This window comes from Perognathus longimembris, chromosome 23 (assembly GCF_023159225.1).
Source record: "Perognathus longimembris pacificus isolate PPM17 chromosome 23, ASM2315922v1, whole genome shotgun sequence".
NCBI lineage: Eukaryota > Metazoa > Chordata > Mammalia > Rodentia > Heteromyidae > Perognathus > Perognathus longimembris.
This window is the reverse complement of record NC_063183.1, coordinates 20,547,571-20,563,939: the sequence shown is the minus strand read 5'-3', so window position 1 is coordinate 20,563,939 and position 16,369 is coordinate 20,547,571. Positions and strand designations below refer to the sequence as shown.

The window sequence follows — 16,369 nt, the reverse complement described above, 5'->3', positions numbered from 1 at the left end:
CTAGTAAAGAGCCAGAACTGATGATGTGGTAGCATACCTGTGCAAGGCTAGGGCTGGGAATCTGGCCTAGTGGTAGAGTCCTTGCCTCATATACATGAAGGCCTGGGTTCAATCCCTCAGCACCACATATGTAGAAAAAGCCAGAAGTGATGCTGTGGCTCAAGTGGTAGAGTGCTAGCCTTGAGCAAAAAGAAGCCAGGAACAGTTTTCAGACCCTGAGTTCAAGCCCCAGGACTGGGGGGAAAAAGGATGCAAGAGTTCAAGCTCCAGTACCAGCACACACAGAAAGGAAACCAGTATCAAAGTGAGAGTCAGTGATAGACAGAATAGTTCTGGCTGTCTTCTCAGAAGAACAGAGCTGGCACACTAGCAAGAGAACATCTACAAAATACAGTGGTCCAAGGAAAGGACTGCAGTGACTTTGTCAACAATCACATTATGTGAAGCAACTTTACTGTATGACCTAAGAGATCATTTATAATGTTTTCATAAAAGCAGGAGTAGGTGGTAGTGTGTGTATGTGTGTGTATGTGTGTGTGGGGGGGAGGGTAGCAGGGTCTTTGTCTTTTCTTGGCATGTAATTGAAACAGAGCTTGGAGCAAATGAGAAACATTTGTGTGATGAGGAAAAATTTTCCAGGGTCTTCTCGAATGAAGTCAGATATTGCTTCCTTATTTTACTTAGAGTTGGGGAGCAGACTTTTCATCTGAGAGGCTTGTTTAGAAATATTGCTGTTCTTACCTAGTTCTTAAACAAATGCAATCTCTGACCGAGGTTGCTGAGTAAGTCTCTAACACATAATGCACACAATGAATCAGGAGTTGGTCTGTCTGAAAAGAAATGCATGGGTTTGGGCTAGCTTTGTAAGTTCAGTTCCTTTCACCTTGCTACTTACCCAGCAGCTGTTCTTCATAAGGGAAATGTGCCCTGTGCATTCGGAAGTCCTGAGGTTTTGAAACTGGTCCCAAAGGATGCCTGGTGTTGGTAGAGGAAGTTAGTTGTTCGACCTTTGGGAACTGGAGCCTAGACAGATGGGCCAATAGGAGAGATCTGATGTTGCTGGGTATGGAAGGAAGGTCACCTCTTGTACAGGCTGCCCTGTGTTTGATTTGCTTCTAGAACTGGTTCTTTGAGAGCATCCTTGAAGCACCAAAGACCATCCTATAAGCTAACAGAGACAGCATCTAGTAAGGTTTATGTTGTATGCTCTGTAGGGTACCAGGGCAGGGAGGAACACCTCTGGCTACTAGGGAAGGTATTGGTATGAAGCTTTTTTTTTTTTTTTAAAGGTAAACAGAGTAAGTTTATTTGAAAGTGAAAGGAAAGCCCGGACTCTCCATTCAGACCTCCTTTTTCTTCCCCAAACTGGAATGGCTCTTCCTTATTACCTGTCACATTCCCTATATAAGGAATAGGTTTCTCTGTTCTCTCCATTTTCCTCATTACCAATAGCCTTCCTGGGTTCTGGCCAGTACAAGTGCTAGTAATTGAGGAGAAGGGGTGGGGTTTCCTTGAAGGATCTCCCAGACAGAGAGAACAAAGGGCCTGGTCCAGCATAAGAAGTACAGGGGATTATGGGTAAACTACTCAAGGGAAGAGGTACCAAAAGAATAGGACTGTGGATCTGTCCCTGTCTTCACATGGGATGAGGAGCATCTCTCAAGCAGCACAGCTTCAGAGTAGGCAAGGATTTGGGGTTTTGTTGCTTGTCTGCTGCCTCCACTAGTGTGCTGCAGGACAGGGACTGTGTAATTATGTTGTAGGAGTTATCCAAGAGACCTTTCACCCATGGGTGTCAAGTAACTTTTGTCTATATAAAATAAGTTAATAAATAGTACCCTGGAGTTAAAAAAAAATTATATCGGGGGCTACTGAGATAATCCATTTAAGAGAGAGAGAGAGAGAGAGAGAGAGAGAGAGAGAGAGAGAGTGTGTGTGTGTGTGTGTGTGTGTGTGTGTGTGTGTGTGTGTGTGTGTGCTGTTGGGAATTGAACTCAGGACTTCATGATTGCTAAACAGGTACTCTACCTCTTGAGCAACACCATCTGCAGCCTATTAAGACTTTTTTTTTGTCTTGATAGAGCCTTTCTAAGGATAGAACAGGACAGTTACCATTGCATATAAGGATGTGTCCAGAGACTTTTAGACCCTAAATGTTAACTTCTAGGCTTACATAGGATGTTTCAAACTTGAATTTCCAGCTATTTTAGAATCCATCTCAATAGCTGGGTAGCGTGATACATGTCTGTCATTCTAGTTGGATAGGAGGCATAAGTAGAAGATATACAGTCCAGGTCAGTCCCAATTTTAACAACAACAAAAAAAAAGACTGAAAAAAATAACTAAAGCCAAAGGGTGTGGCTCAGGTGATAGAGTAGCACAAGGCCCTGAGTTCAAGCATCAGTGCTACCAAAAAAGAAGAAAAAAGTATCTTCTTCCTTCTTTAGCTCTTAGCATGGTAGAAGCCAGTTGTGTTGTAAATGGATGGAGTAGGGCTGTTTCCCAATGCCTTATGCATGCACACCTTCTATTCCTATCCTCCAGGACTGCTCTGCCTGGCCTCTGTTGGGGTCAACAGCACCATGCAGCCTGTAGCACGTGGCCTTCTCCTACCTGTGTTCGGATCTGTGTGAATAGCTCACTAGGGTGAGTCACTAGGAGCTAAGGCTTAGCACAGTCCAATGTTACAGACACAGGGCTTGCTTTTGGAAAGTCCACTTTCCTTTCCAATCCTGGCCTGGGCTGCCAACAGACGTGGTGACTGAAGCCTGCATATAGCCCAAGGCCTTGCTCCTCTCTGAGAACACCAGTGTCCCGTTTCCCCCCACCCCCCAACCCCTCCCAGCTCAGGAGCTTGGGTCAGAGGGTTGTCTGGGTTAAAAATCAAAGAGCCACTTCTGGAGTCTGTTTCCTGGCTTGGCTGTTGTCCCTACACCCCACACACCCCCTGGGTCGGTCCCCTAGGGTGGAAATAGTGATGGTGTCTGCGAGGGAACCCTCCAAATGTGAGATACACCCCCACATGCACAGGCTCAGTGGAAAGGTTGTGAGATCATTTTGTTCCCACGTTAGTTGCTATAACTCTTTGTCCATGCAATTGGCAGCCCTTTCTTTTCCTGAGCTTTTGGCAATGGTTTCCCCATAAAGCTATTGTTCTGAGTAGTGCATCAAGAAGAATCATTCGTGTGTGTGTGTGTGTGTGTGTGTGTGTGTGTGTGTGTGTGCGCTATGTTCTTGTTTATTTTTCAGTGTTGGAATTTGAACTCAAAGGTCTCACCCTTACTAGGCAGGTGTTCTGCCACTTAAAAACATCTTTTCAGTAGGGTCTCACTTTATGCCATAGACTACAACCCTTCTATTTACATTTCCTACATAGCTGTAACCATAAGCACACACCACCAGCATTTATATTGGTTTGAGATGGTTTCTTGCAAACTTCTTGCCCAAGTTGCCTTTGCATTATGAGCCTCCCAATCTCCATCTCCCAAGCAGCTGAGATTATAGGCATAAGCCACTGTCTGGCTGCGTTTGCACTGCTTAAAGAGCTGATTTAGGAGAGACTCTTAACAAGAGGAAAGGGACTCTTGTGCTATTGTGCTGGGGGATGAGTTGCAGGGTATCTAAACTGGGTTAAAATGTTATTGGGTTCATTTGTGGTTATTACACCTGTGATGGTTCCTCTCCCCACCCCCACCCCCAATTCATGTAATCCCCAGTGCAGTACTGTTGGGAGGTGCAACCTAATTAGCGATGATTAGAATTTGAGGGCTGTGCTGTCAGGTAGTCATTGATGTTATTGTCATGGGAGAGGATTAGTTACCTTGAGAGTGGGTTTTGTTTTCAGGGTGAGTTCAAAGCCTTACTCTTCTTGCCTTGTGTTGCTCCTCTGCTTTCTTCCATGGGATGACAATGTGTGGGGATTTCCCAGTCGCCAAAATCATTAGAAATGAATCTCTGTCACAAGTTTCTCTACCATAGCAACACAAGAGGAAGTAGAATAGTGTTGAAGGAATAGAAGTGAAGCTTTCTCTACTAATGAGAATGTCATTGGGGGACAATATACTCTTCCTCACACTTCTTATTTGGCCAAGATGGTATTGGCGAGTGTAGGAAGGGCTAGGAATTGAGACATAGTGACCACATCTCTTTATCCTTCAACTATTTTCTGGATGATTGATACTTAACTGTTCTGTACATGCACAGAATTTCATCAGGTATTTGCAGGTATAATGAAATGCTTGAAGGGAAGGCATAGGAAACTCCAACCTCTGCACCCACTGAGGCAGTGCCTAGTATCTTCCTAGTTTCAGAAGTGTCTGGCTCTTGACACCCCACCCACCCAACTGTCAGGATGACATAAGGAGGCTGTACCTGGTAATAGACTTCCTGTGCTACAGGAAGTCAGTCTGTAGAGCATGTCAGAAGAAAGACCTTTTGGTCCATGGACACCCAACACTGGCTTTTCTAAGACTGGCAGGCAGTACTGGAGGTCAGCATGGCTTGAATATGGAGTGCAGGTCTGTACCAGGGTGTGGACTTTTAAAAATGAAAATGTATTTATAGAAAATGTCCATGGAGCCAAGAACTTCAGACTGGTCCTTGTCAGGCCCAGCCTTTGACAAGCACTTTGTGGGTTTACTGAAGTCTTAAACTAGGACAGAGAAGAACTCTGAGAATTATGGAGATCCCTCTCCCTGATACAAATCTTTCTTTTTTTTTTAAAAAAAAATTGCTTTATGGTGATAAGCTTGAAATGTATATAGCAGTAGTGTCTCAAACCAAGCTTGGGATCCTAACTACCCAGGAAGCTGAGATCTAAGGATGGAGGTTGGAAGCCATCCCAGAGAGAAAAGTCCTTGACACTTCTATCTTCAATGAACTAGCAAGAAGCTGGAAGTGGAGGTGTGGCTCAAGGGGTAGTGTACCAGCCTTGAGTGAAAAAGCCAAATGAACACAATGAGGCCCTAAGGTCAAGTCTCAGTACTGACATACACACACACACACACACACACACACACACACACACACACACACACACACACACAAATGTATGGACAGAGTTTAAAGCCAGCATGGTGTTGTGCATCTGGTCAGGAGTCTAAGACAGGATGAGCAATTTTGAGACCAGCCTCAAAAGATGGTGAAAATGCTCCCACCCCACCTCCATCAATAAGATATAATGAACACAAAATACAACCCACATGGGGTTACAAATACCTTATAAATCTTTCTCAGAGGTGACAAAATATGTTAATGTTTCACTCAGTCTTTGTGGGGTGTTTTTGTTTTTATTTTTCTTCCCAGCACCAGGATTTGACCACCTGGGCCTTACAGTCTTTCTTGCTTGCTTGTATGACCATTTGAGCCATGCCTTGAGCCCTGCTTTTTGCTGGTTGTTTTGCAGATGAGGTGCTAGGGACTTTGCTGCCTATGCTGGCTTCAAACTGTGATCTGTACTGTAATCCTTCAGATCTTAGCCTCCTGAGTAGCTAGTGTTATAGGCATGAGCCACTGGCTAATCTTTGCTTCTTTTACATTTACACTATCTGTGTAAGCATTTAAGAAAAAAGCATTTGCTTTGGTTTTACCACTAATTATCATCATTATTGTTGTAGTTTTGAAAAATTGAATACCAAGCTCTACCCAAGCTGTATAAGGGGAAGGTCCTTGTTGCAGCTGTTAAGTGAGAACCCAGCAGTCCTGAGCAATGTCACCTGTAGGAGAATCACTATACCTGCTGCAGGAAGCCATTCTCCTCACTGCCCTTGCTCTTCTGAGTCACTTGGCAAAAGGAATTTCATTCCCAAGTCCCTACACAGAGGCATTGCCAGGTGGAGAGAATTTAGGAGGAAAGCTCCTAATAATATGATAAGGAAGCAGAGATCATTAGCCTAAAGTAGAGAGAGGATTCTTAGAGGACTCATGAACCCTTTCACTTTGAATGCATAGCTGTCTCTCCTTTTGGGTGGAATCATCCTTTATATTTTTACAGGAGTTTGTAATGCTCCTCACCCCTACCTAGGTCCCTTCTTCACTTAAGACAAATAGTATAATGAACATTATGATAGGGGTTTTAATTCATTCATTCATTCATTCATTCATTGCCAGTACGGGAACTTGAATGCAGGGCTTGAATTCTCCTTGGCTCTTTCCACTCATAGCTGATGCTCTACCACTTGAGTTACCGCCCCACTTCTGGCTTTTAGTGGCTAATTGTAGATAAAGTATCATAGACTTTCCTGCCCAGACTGTTTTTGAACAATATCTTGGGATTTGAGTATTTAGAATTACAGGCATGAGCCACTGGTGCCTAGCTTTTAAATTTTTTCTTAATAATTTCAGGGCTGTGGGAGGTTCTGTGATGTTTATGTGGTCTTCTGGTGTCTTTGTTGGCCTCTTGGGTTGGAGTGTCCTCTGTTGGAAGGGAAATGAGCAGAAAGCTACCCTGGGTAGTGGGACGTGGAATACTGGATCTGCTGTGGGTGGTCCAGTGGCCCTTTAGATTGCCTTTGATTCCTACATTTCCCTGCTTCTCTCTTGACCTAGCATAACTAGAATGTAAAAACAGAGAAGAAAAAAATTTGGAATGGTTGCTGTAGTTTCAAAACAAATGACCTCACTGTCTAAATTCTGCTTTATGCAAAAGAAACCTTAACTTTTGCCTTATAAAAAATAATGGGCCTTTGGGAAAACAGGTCCAAATCTCCATTTAGTGGGGGTGAAATTGGCTGGGGGGGGGGGAGGCAGATACATCAGCTGAAGCTGACACCCTAGAAACAGAACAGAACTCTGTTACACCCACTAAGATGTAATTGCCAAAGAGATGTAGTAATTTAGATCTGTAAGGACTGATATTCTCTTCTTCAAGGCAATTAATAGTTGGGTGGCAGTGGCACAGATCTTAGCAACTCAGAAGGCTGAGGTCCATCGAGGTTCAAAGCCAGATGGGGCCAAAAAGTCCATGAGACTCTTATCTCCAATTCGCCAGCAAAAAGCTAGAAGTAGAACTATGGCTCAAGTTGTAGAGTGCTAGCCTTAAGTTCATAAGCTAAGGGAGATTGCCCAGGCCCTGAGTTTGATCCCTAGTACTCTCTCTCTCTCTCTCTCTCTCTCTCTCTCAGATTTGTGGAAAGTTTGTACAGAAGGACATCTGAGGATTTAAACTCCCCTTTGCTTCTCATCTTAATGGACAAGCTAACTGGAGATCCACTGATTTAAGTGTGATTTGTGATCCATTAGGACTAGGCAACTATTCAGAAGATAAAATGCATAAATACATGAAGATTTAATTTATAAAAAAAACAAACCCAAATCATAATCAGAAGTCTGGATTCCTAGAGAATGACTGATTTTTTTGTTTTATGTCTTTAGATTTCCCCCTAAAGTTTTTAGGTTTTCTTCCTCTCTGCACACATGAACAGTTCAGGTCTATTTCTTCTTGAACACTGTTTTTGAAGCAAACCAGAAGTTTCATTTTGGCTGGTGCCTGTCTTTTGGGATTAAGGAGAGAGAACTGGAGGAGCGGTTAAGATTTGGAACTGTAGGCTTCTTTGTCTCCTCCTAGGTTCAGAGCCAGACAGAACAAAGAATAACATTGGTTTAGAAATTGAGTTTTATGAGGAAGGTAATTTACAGGTAAGAACTGAAGCTTTCTAGGACTTGGTTCTGTAAGTCTATCCCTGGTCTTGCTAGTACTTGCTGTTAACGTGGCATATAGTCTGTTTCCCTTGAGAGTCTTGACTTTTTTTGTCTATTACCAGAAGGGCTCAAGCCCCTGATTTCCAAGCATTCTGTGCAGCCATAAAACTTGGGGCTGCACTGGGGAACTTGCCTAGAGGCTGTGCTAGAGCTTCAGCTGGTGGATGGTGTCTCTTCAATATATGACAGACATCTGGCCAGTTCTATGGCTTCACAGAGCATTTACCCTCCATAGCCCTTCCTTTTCTACCTTTTTAATGATCTATACCCCATCGGGGCTGTCTGGAGGGTAAGGATGCTCCCCACTTGCTAATGAGGTCCTGCACTGACATTGCCATTTGTGTTTTCTCTGCCAGTGTGCTGCTGGAGGGTAACATCTGGACTGGATGCCCCCACCCCCTGGAGGCTCAACTGCCCACAAGTTCGCGGGTCATCTCATTGAAAACCGTGAGTAATCTCCACAGTCTACTTTGTACAGCAGCTCTTGACTCATGAAATCTCAGCATTGTTGAGGTTGTGGCCAGTTGTTATAGAGTCTGGCCACATCTGGCTGATGGACTTCTTCTCCCTTGTGCCAGACTCTCTTACTCACTCCACTCCGAGAGCCTTGGAGATGGCAGCTGAGATGGTGCCTTTGTATCTCCATCAATGGTTGCCATGGTCCTGTGGCCTTCTGAATCTGCTCCTTGGAGTTTTCTTTGCTCCACCATCAAACTCTTGTCTTTGTGATCTCAGCTACCCTCTCTCTTCCTCTCTTCCTCTCTTCTCTTCTTCTTCTTCTTCTTCTTCTTCTTCTTCTTCTTCTTCTTCTTCTTCTTCTTCTTCTTCTTCTTCTTCTTCTTCTTCTCTCTCTCTCTCTCTCTCTCTCTGCCAGTCCTAGAGCTTGAACTCAGGGCCTGGGCACTGTCCCTGAGCTTCTTTGCATAAGGCTAGCATCTACCACTATGAAGCCACAGCACCATTTCCATTTTCTTCTGCTTATGTGGTACTGAGGAAAAGAACCTAGAACTTGCATATGAGGTAAGCACTCCACCACCAAGCTACATTCCCAGCACCTACTCTCTCTTTCATGGTATGTGTTTCACAGTAGCCTTTCTCACTGGCTTAGGGATAAACCACTCCTGGCTAGGGCAGATTGCTAGTACCATTCTCTCTCCCACAGCCCCTTCCATGATGCATTTATACCTCCTCATCCATCACGTCACAACTCACTATTTTCAAGAGGCCTGGTCAGCCACCCATCCCCACCCTATCCTTTCTCACAACTTTCTATGCACCCACAACATAGATCTCTCCAGACAGCCCATTCATTCCACAAATATTTATTGAGTATCGTGTACCTCCTGTTGTCATGACATTCAATCCAAGAAGAAAAAAGGTCGAGTAAAAACCTGACCATTGTGCTCCAAGTAGCTTCTGAGTGTGGTTAAAATATAGATCCTTGTGATACACATATGTATAGCAATGTCGCACTAATTCCATTCATCTATGTGGTTAATATGGGTTAATATTCCTGCCACTTGTGTCCATGTGCTTTTCTCTCATTATAATTGTTGTAGGTTGGGGTTTTGTCTATTGAATCCTCTCTTAAATACTGGGCTTCTCCAATTCATGCAAGAAATCCCAAGGGGCCTCTGTGCAGTGCGCCTGCCTATCTTCAGCATCTCAGGAAACAGGGAAGAGCATTTCTGTTTGTACAGATAGGTGGAACAAGCTGGGCGCACACAGCACCTGTGGGTATTTAGCCATGGAGTAGGCAATACTCTTCCATGCTTTCTATCCTAAGTGCCTTGTGAGCAGTGCAACTCTGGGATGGGACCTTCAAATAAAGGGGAAAGCCAGAAACCTGCCTACAGGCGGAGGAAAAAGGCAAGGAATACTCCAAGAAGAAAAGAGATCAAGTAAAAACCTGACGGCTGTGCTCTAAGTAGCCTCTGAGTGTGATTAAAATGTAGATCCTTGTGATACACATAGGTATACACAAGTAGTGTCCAAACACCACTTGGAGGCAGATCCGCTGCATCTCAAGTATGAAAGGGCTGTGCCTCTGACCTTGGCAAGCAAAAAATTTATATTACATTATGGTGTGTGTTGTTTAAAACAACAAATCAATGTTCTATGAAATGTGTTTTATTTTTTAAATTTTATTTATAGTTATTATAAAGGTGATATACAGAGGGATTATAGTTACGTAAATCAGGTAGTGAGTACATTTCTTTTTCTTCTTCTTCTTCTTTTTTTTTTTTAGATTGGTTGTGGGATTTGAATTCAGGACCTGGGAGCTGTCACTAAGCTCTCAGCTCAAGGCTAGCACTCTATCACTTGAGCCGCACAGTTCCACTTCCAATTTTCTGGTGGTTAATTGGAGATAAGAGTCTCACAGACTCCCTGCCTGGGCTGGCTTTGAATCATGATCCTTAGATCTCAACCTTCTGAGTAGCTAGCATTACAGGCATGAGCCACCAGTGCCTGGCTGAGTACATTTCTTTTTAGACAATGTCACCCTTTCTCTCATTCTCTCCCAGTTTTTCCCTTCCATCCCCACAAGTTGTATAGCTCATTTTCAACATAGTATCTAATGAGTATCACTGCTACATTTGTTCACCCTTGTGATATATTTTAAAACCTAATATATCATAGACATTTATTATGTGCTAACACAAATGTTAGGGGGGAGTAGAGCTGACTCCATCTTGGTTAGGGAAACATGGTAGCAGTTGTTAAAATGAAGTTAAATATTAGGTCAACCTGATTGCAAAATTCTGCTTCTGTAAATGGCTTGCTTAACTTGTTTGTTGCTTGCTCTACCCCCTGTGTCAACCCCCTACATCTGTGCTACGCTTTTACCTTTATAAACCCCAGCTCCAGGACTGTTAGGGGTCGCAGTTTCAGCTCCCGAGTCTGTGCTGCATCCCTGGCTGGTCAGTCCACTTTTTACTTCCCTAATAAGTCCATCTTTGCTTGAGACTGTCTCTGTGTGGTGGACTCTTGGAGGGATGTGGGTTTGAGTTCCAATTGGGGTACCTCCCCCGGATCCCATAACAGTTTCCTCTTTAAATGCTACATTATTTCCTTATTATACTAGTGTGTGTGTGTGTGTGTGTGTGTGTGTGTGTGTGTGTGTGTGTGTGTGTGTGTGTGTGTGTGTACAGTCCTAAGGCTTGAACTCAGGGCCTGAGTGCTGCTGTTTCTATGCTTTTTTTTTTTTTTTTTGCTTTTTTTGGTTCAAAGTTATGGTGCTACCACATGAACCGCAACTCTCCTGGCTTTTTGGTGGTTAATTGAAGATAAGAGTCTCATGGACTTCCTTGGTTTGGCTGGCTTTGAACCTTGATCCTCAGATCTCTGTCTCCTGAGTAGCTAGGATTACAGGCATGAACCACTGGTGCCTGGCTGTTATATTATTTTTATATGAAAAGGCACATGATGCTCCATTCCTAGGTATCTCCCATTCCCTACTTTTATTATTTTAGAATGAGCATTTCTTGTGATGATGCTTTTGTAGGCCATGGTGGACAATTCTGGAGACTCAAAAGTCAGAAGACATATAGTCCTTTAACTTTTTCTCCTTTAAAAAGATGATGCAATTTATGTTCACAACATGATGACGCAGAATGTCACTAATCTTTGAAAACTGTTGTCATTTTTGAAAGCTAGATAGAAGTCGTCTCAAAGGCCAGGGGTGGTTATCTCACACCTATAATCACAGCTACCTAAGAGGTAGAAGGAGGGTAGCTGTCTGCTGCTGGCTGGGTCAAAAGTGAGAGATCATATCTGAAAAACAAAGTAAAATGAGGTAGCACTAGAGGGTAGCTCAAGTGGTAGAACACTTGCCTTGCCTTGCCTTGCCCTGAATTCAAACCCCAGTACTGCTGCCCAATAGGAAACAAAAAGCTCTGGGAATTCAGAGGGTTGGACCTAGCAGACCTAGCAAAATCTTCTCACCAACATCCCAGAGGTAGCCTGGAAGTTCTTCCTGTTTTCAAGGCTCAGCCTCCTGGGGGTTGCTCAGTTCTGTATCTCCTCCCTTCTTGTGGACCAAGTGGTGCTGAGAGATACTCAGATGTGTGAGGGAAAAGAAGTTGTAAGGGTGGAAGCTGCTACTTAGGTTCACTCTGGGCCTCTCTTTCTGGCCTAGTTTCCCCCCCTCCCCCTCCACTTTTGCCCAGAGAGACACTTTGCACATTTGCTGTGGCTCTGCTGGTCTGTCTGCAGCTTGGGTCTCTAACACTAGTTAAAAGCACATTTCTTTTAGGCAGAGTCAAAGTCCTTTGTCATCCAGCAGGCATCTGTGGCAGATCTCATGTTTAACAGGAATGAATGATGACAGACTGATAAAAGGCTGATAAAATTCCCTGGGGGTGAGGGTGGCTGACCTGCCTGTCTCCCAACAGGCCTCCTGGCTGTCTTGTGCCCCATGCTTCCTCTGGTCCTCTCTTTTGGGCCAGAACCATTTCTAGCCTAAGTTTCCTGGCTTTTTTCAAATGGATATTCCTTATCTCTAGACTTAGGAGATCTCCTGGGTGGCCTGCCAGGAGAGCTGCAACTTCAATTTAATTTTTTAAATTCTTTGATACCAGTACTGGGGTTTAAATTCAGGGCCTTTCACTCTTAACTTGACTTTTTTGCTCAAGGCTGTTGCTCCACCACTTGAGCTATATCTCATTTCCAACTTTTTGCTGGCTAATTGGAGAAAAGAGTCTTTGTGGTTTGTCTCCATGGGCTGACTTCAAACCTCAGTCTTTAGATCTCAGCCTTCTAAGTAACTAAGAATTACAAGCATAGGCCACTGATGCTTGGCTAAGGGCTACAACTTTTTTCAGGTGGCTGGAAGAGCTTGAGATCAGGGCCTTGTGCTCTGTCTGGGCTTTTTTTTTTTTCAAGACCGGCCCTCTATCGCTTGAGCCATACCTCCACTTCGAAGGACCACAGCTTTAAAGTAGATGGAAGACAGTGCTATCAGAAGCCATGGAAGCCTTTTTCTTTTGAGGCTTCAGTGACCTCCCTACCATCCCTGGATCTTTTGGCCCTTTGTTGGTAGAACAGAGAAGTGAGAGTTCTAGTTTTAGAAGGTTAGACCTATAAGAAGTGGTCAGATCATAAGGACTGTACCTTGAAGAATGAATGGGTCAATGCCAAGCCAGGTACCGGTGGCAAATGCCTAGAATCCTAGCTACTCAGGCAGCTGAAATCTGAGGATCAAGGTGCAAAGCCAGCCCAGGCAGGAAAAATTTATGAGACTCTTCTAACTAACCACCAAGAAGCTGGAGGTAGAGCTGTCGCTCAAGTGATTGGGCATCAGCCTTGAGCAAAGAAAGCTCAGGAACAACATCCAGACCCCAAGTTCAGTTCCTAGTACTAACACACAAAATGGATCAATGCCATTTTCATTATCAAGGATTTAAGGGGTTAGTTTTTAGAAGGGAAGTGACCCAGAAAGAAAGTGAGTGGATTCCTAATTAAATGTGTTTGGCCCCTTCCTCCGCCCCCCCCCCCCCCCCGCCCCCGTGTGTGTGTGCGCATGCACAAAATGTGTGTCCGTGCATGTGTGTGCATGCGCACGTGCCTGCACGCTGGTATTCAGGCTTGAACTCAGGGCCTGGATGTTTTCCCTGAGCTTTTGTGCCCAAGTCCAGTGCTTTGAGCCACAGCTCTACCTGAGGTTTTTTGGTGTTTAATTGGCTTTGAACTGCCATCCTCAGATCTCAGCCTTCTGAGTAGCTAGAATTACAGGTGTGAGCCACCAGCACCCAACTTCCTTCTCTGTCTCTAGTGCACACTGTTTTGCATCTCTGCCAGGGCAAGACACAGCAAGAAAGCCCTCTGCAGCCATCCTTGCCATGGTCTCAGACTTCACAACCTCCTGAATCATGAGGCAATTAAGCTTCTATTGTTTATAAATTTAAAAAAAGCAAGAAAAAGAAGTAGGAGTTTCAAATAGGCTCCACCCCCCAACAAATCATGTTGACAAAAGCCACGAGGCTTATCCTGGTTTCATTAGCCAGGCAGCATAGTAGTCGGGACAGTAGCTGTGTCCCCCAGATGTTTTGCTGAGTGGAAATATTCCAGTGATAAAAATACCCTCAAACTCCCTTCAGAGAGCAGATTGCCATCCATTAAGCAGCTCCTGCTGTGTATCTGGAGCAAGTACCCCACCCATGGATTCCACTGGCAGCTTGTTCTTTGGCCAGCTGTGTGGCTCCCAAGAGACAAAAATGAGCTCGTATGGAGAAGATGTTGGGGAAAGTGACTGGGTAGAGGTGAGGATGGGGTGACTGACCTTCAGGCAATTGCCAGCTTCCTAGGGCTTCTCCATCTAAGGCTTCACTGACCTGAGTTCAGTGTCCAGCTGCTACTTCTGGGTGTTTAGTGGGGAGGTTGACTCACAAATCTGGACACTGACCCTGCAAGGCTCAGAGGAAGAACGAAACCCTGCCCAGAGTGGGGGTGTGGTGGCTGCTGGTAATTTGCTGAGGAAGTGGATCTATGTTGAAGATTTTGGATACTTAGTGACTTGGGCCCTTGGGACCTCCCAGTTTACTGGGTGATTCAGGGCAAAATTTATTTCTAATTACTGGGGAAAAAATATATTGGAGCTCTGTTGGCAAAATAGAGAAAACGAAGGCAGATGGTACCCTGTTTTCTCACTCGTCTTGTGAATGAATCATCTTTTAGAAATCATCCAGGAGCCATGTGTTTTTGCTGGGTTGTGTTTGTTTGTTTGTTTTTAGTGATGGGGGAGAGGGCTGCTGAGGTCCAGGTTCCACTTGCCCTACTTCTCAGAAATGATGAAACGTTGCCTCATTCCCAGGAATGGATATACACTCCCCATTAGCTTTTTTCTCTTTTGCTATAGTGGCAAAGCACCTGAAAAAAAAAAAAAAAAACTCAACCTAAAGCCCTGGGCTGGAATCAAAGTGTGGAGTGGGTTGTGTTCCTTTTGTAGGTTCTGGGAGCAAATCTAGATCTTCGCTGTCGTGAGCTGCTAGAAGGCCCTGTATTCCTTCACTGGCACCTTACTCCTCCATCTTCACATCCCACTGTATCACATCTCCTCTTGGTCTTGCTGTCATCTTCCTCTCCTTTTTGCTATGAGCAGGAACGGCTCATTGCTTTTTAAGCCCTTTGTGATCACACCTGGCCTCCAATGAATGACCCCGATGCTCTTACCACCGTAGAGTCCTTAACTTGACTCCATCTACCCAGCCCATTTTGCCATGGAAGGTGACATCTTCACAGCTTTTACATCCTTCTCAGCATAGCCTATCAGGAAGCAGGGGATTTATCCCCTTGGCCTATTATAGAGGTTAGCTTGGATCCCTGGGCTAAATTTGCATAATTCAGTCTGTCCCTTCAGGAGGAGTCATGTTTTTAAAATAAGGCATTTACACCTGCAATCCTAGCTACTCCGGATCTCAGGACTGAAGTTTGAAGCCAGCCTGGTCAAGAAAGTTCAGTAAACTATCTCCAATAAAGTACTCAGAAAAAGCCAAGGTGGTGCTGTGGCTCAAGTGGTAGAGCAGTAGCCTGGAGCACAAAGAGGCTCAGGGACAGCACCCAGGCCCTGAGTTCAAACCACAAGACTGACCAGAAAAAAAAAAGGCATTTACAGAGGCATCCTCTTCCTTTAAAGTTGTGTCTGATTTGTAAGTGTTTCTTGCATGTTGGGTTTTTCACAAGTGGTCAGCCTTGTTTCCTGCAGGTGCGCCTTTCAGTACATACCCTGTGAGATAAAGGACTGGCATCCACAGAGTGCTCAAGGTCAGGAACAAGTTTGCTCGAGATTTGAACAGGGCATTCTGTCTACCTGTGGCCAGGGTGTGGTCTGTCTCAGAGGTACACAGATGGAGTGTCCATATTGGGCTCCTTTGTCTCTAATTCTTGGCTGCCTGAGAATTTCCCTTCAGGCATGGGGAGGAAAGTTAGATTATGGTGTGGAAGATTCTACTGGCATCCCTTTGGGCATACAAATACTGAAGACTCCATTCCAGCTTGTTGGGGCCTTGCTGTCTTTCTGTGAACCCCTTCTTTTTGGACATTGGCTTGTTGGGCCAGTTGGATTTGGTCCACTTGTGTATTTGTTGTATATTAGGCCAGAAAGACCCACAGGGTTGTGTTTCTACTGACCATGGGATTCCATACAGAAGTGATTCTTAAATACTCAGGTGCCTGCCACATGAAGGATGTGCTTCTTAAGAGTTCTAGAAGTTTCCAGTTTGATTATGGCCTGAATTATCCTGAGTCTGTGCTTCTTGTACATCTCCCAGTTCATGAAGCTTCCTGTTAGGCATCTCTACATGTTAATATTTCTGTCAGCCATTATGGAGGCAGACATAATGACTCTGTGTTATCTACCTTGGAATCCATAGGGAAAATGGAGAAAATGGTGCTAATGCAAAATGAAATGAAATACGTGACCACAGTCAATGTACATTATAAACAACAGTATATCGTATTGGGAGGGGCAGTAATGTGATTTGAACTCTAGGCTTTACTGCACTTGCCAGGCAAGTGCTCTACCAGTTGAGCCATCTACCCCAAGCCCTTTTTGTTTTAGTTCTTTTACAGATGGGAGCTTATTTTTTTTTCCCCCTGGGCTGGGCTACAGCCTTGATTCTTTCATTCTCTGCATTCTGGATTGTTGGGATTGTAGGCATCAGCCACCTCTCGA

At 44.4% G+C, this 16,369-nt stretch overlaps 1 protein-coding gene across 1 annotated transcript in view; it reads left to right on the top strand.

The window, feature by feature from the left end:
• Nucleotides 1-16,369, top strand: part of Tln2 (talin 2) — a 321,645-nt gene that overhangs the window by 60,555 nt on the left and 244,721 nt on the right. Inside the window, exon 2 of the mRNA XM_048332637.1 lies at nucleotides 8,055-8,145. The gene's annotated coding sequence lies outside the window, so the exon portion shown is untranslated. The remainder of the gene's footprint in view (nucleotides 1-8,054; nucleotides 8,146-16,369) is intronic.